Here is a 2,716-nt window from a genome sequence, read left to right as displayed (position 1 = left end):
CATGCATTGGTGATCTCTGCTACAGAAAGCTGTTCATGGTAGGCTTCCTCAGCAGAGATGACAGGGGCATATGTGGCCAGAGGGAAGTGGATGCGGGGATAGGGCACAGGTTGGTCTGGAACTCCGTCAGATCCACATTCAGGCCTCCATCAAATCTGAGGGAAGCAGTGATGGAGGTCTGTCCCTCTTTCCATCTCCCACCCACGTGCCCGATCTATCTCTCTTTTTCTCTCTCTCAAATAAATAATTGAAACAAAAGAAGGAATGAACAAAGGAAGGAAGGAAGGGAAGAAAAGGAAAGAAAGAAGAAAGAGAAAGAAAGAAAGAAAGAAAGAAAGAAAGAAAGAAAGAAAGAAAGAGAAAAAGAAAGAAAGAAGAAAGAAGAAGAAAGAAAGAAAGAAAGAAAGAAAGAAAGAAAGAAAGAAAGAAAGAAAGAAAGAAAGAAAGAAAGAAAGAAAGAAAGAAAGAAAGAAAGAAAGAAAGAAAGAAAGAAAGAAAGAAAGAAAGAAAAACAAACTAGCTACTGTCATCTCTAGTCTCAGCTGCCTGGAGAGTTTCTGTAAAGAAGAGAGCCCAGTTGCCACCATCACTGCCAGCCCCTAACTCTGACAGAAAGGGTCAAATCTCCTCGAACCTTCTCAGTTACATCTGTTATCTTGTCCCCTTAAATCCAGTCCCACCCTTGCATGCTGGGAGAACTATGGAACAGACCTCCTTGAGATGGAGTCGAGAAGAGGGGGAGGAAAAGCAGTGGGCCCCACAGAGCCCCACCCTCACCACCCTACTCCTGTCCACCACCATATGCTGAAAGTTTCTCTAGAGGCTGGAAGTGTGTTCTCATGGCATCCTCTCTGATTAGCACCAGGCAAAGGGGAGCTCTGGGAGGAGCGATGCTGAGTCTCTGGTGACTCGTTGAAAACCCTTAGGTCCCACTTATGCCCTCAGCAAAGGCACTTTCCCCTGAAACCCATAGAGGGAGGCCCAGCAGGCTGTGCCTTGGGCAGATGATTCTCACTTACAGGCCAAACACCCTGGCACTGGACTTCACTGATGGAATAGTTCTTCACATTTTATTTAATAAATCTTTACAAACGTTCTGGTGTGGGGGCAGCTTGGGTGCTGGGATATTTAAAAGCTCTCTGAGTAATTCTAATGGGCAACCAATGTTTGACACCACTGGCCCGAAGTTCACCTAGGAAGCCCATGGCCTCCATGAGCAATACGGGAACATCAGCAGAAGTTCGTTAAAAGTTGCTAAGGAAGCCCAGCTACCAGAGGTGATGGTTTCATGCAGGAGGGTCACGGACCAGGTGGTATTCTATTTTTGTGGTCAGGAGCCGTTTTCGGGGAGCAGTGTGGTCTGTGCACACACAGTGACGTGAAGGCCCTGCCTTACCTGTTGAAGGCATGGTTTTGTAAAATATAAGACAGTTGCCCAAATGGCCACTTTTCTGCCAGTCATGGTTGTCTGGGCTTTCCCCTTTGGGTTGTCCTGTAACTGCTGAGGGGTGTGGTCAAAACAGATCCTGTCACATCCTGCGCGCATCTGCTGACTCCAGCGTTTTTGATGTAATAACAAAGTTGTCAGATGTGTTTCTTCATGCCCTGAAGTCTGCTGTCCCTTCTGTTTGGATCTGTGTGTGGCGGCCAGAGGCTGACTCACTTCCCTTAGCTTACCGAATTCTTTCTACCGCTTCCTGGATCAACAAACCCTGGCGGGGCAGCTCCTCCACCAGAGTTCACGGAAAGGTATGGAAGCCACCAGAGTTAACAGTAAGAGCCTTGGGTTCTCACTCAAGGGAGATGGCATTGTAGGGACAGCCGGCTGACATGTCTGGGCCTTGAGATCTCTGTAGGCAAGATGTAGGAACACAAAATGTGGTTAATTCTAACTCAGCAATTTGAGGACAGGACCAGAATGTTCATCTGGGTTGTGTACACGACTTAAGCGTTCTGCTGAGCAACTCCAACACTAACCAGCTTTTGTTCAGTCATTCAAAACATATTCATTGCCAGATACCGTTCCAGGCTCCTGAAAAATGGCTGAGGCAAGACAGACGTGGACTCTGCCTCTTTTTTTCTCTTTCTTTTTAAGAGCAATTTTAAGTTTTACAAGATTGATAGGAAAGTTCAGAGATTTCCCATACACACTCTGCCCCAGCCCCCATGCATAGACTTCCCCATTATCAACATCACTCACCAGAACGGTACTTTTTTTTTAAACCAAGGAGGAATCTAAATTGACATATCATGATCATCCAACGCCCACAGTTTATTGTAGGGTTCACTCTTGATGTCCTACATTCTATGGGTTTGAACAAACATATAAGGACATGTATCCATGGGGACGCCTGGGTGGCTCAGCAGTTGAGCGTCTGCCTTGGCTCAAAGCATGATCCTGGGTCAGAGGATAGAGTCCCGCATTGGGCCCCCTGTGAGGAACCCACTTCTCCCTTTGTCTGTGTCTCTGACTGTGTCTGTGTCTCTCATGAATGAATAAATAAAATCTTTAAAAAAAAAAAAAAAGGTACATGTATCCACCACTAGAATACCATGCAGAGTGCCTTCACTGCCCTAGTAATCCTCCGTACTCTGCCAACGAATGCCCCCTCCTCAATGTCTGGCAACCACTGATCCTTTTACTGTCTCCACAGTTTTGCCTTTTCTAGAATGTCACATACTTGAATCATACAATTTGCAGCCTTTTCAGATTGAC

The 2,716-nt window shown here is 46.2% G+C and overlaps 1 pseudogene; it reads right to left on the bottom strand.

Annotated features, from left to right (window-relative positions):
• Window positions 1-1,462, bottom strand: part of LOC144293141 (tubulin alpha-1A chain-like) — a 2,024-nt pseudogene extending 562 nt beyond the window's left edge.
• Window positions 1,463-2,716: the final 1,254 nt, after the last annotated feature.

This window comes from Canis aureus, chromosome 21 (genome assembly GCF_053574225.1).
Source record: "Canis aureus isolate CA01 chromosome 21, VMU_Caureus_v.1.0, whole genome shotgun sequence".
Lineage (NCBI taxonomy): Eukaryota > Metazoa > Chordata > Mammalia > Carnivora > Canidae > Canis > Canis aureus.
The sequence above is the reverse complement of the archived record's forward strand: the minus strand, read 5'-3'. Positions and strand labels throughout refer to the sequence as shown.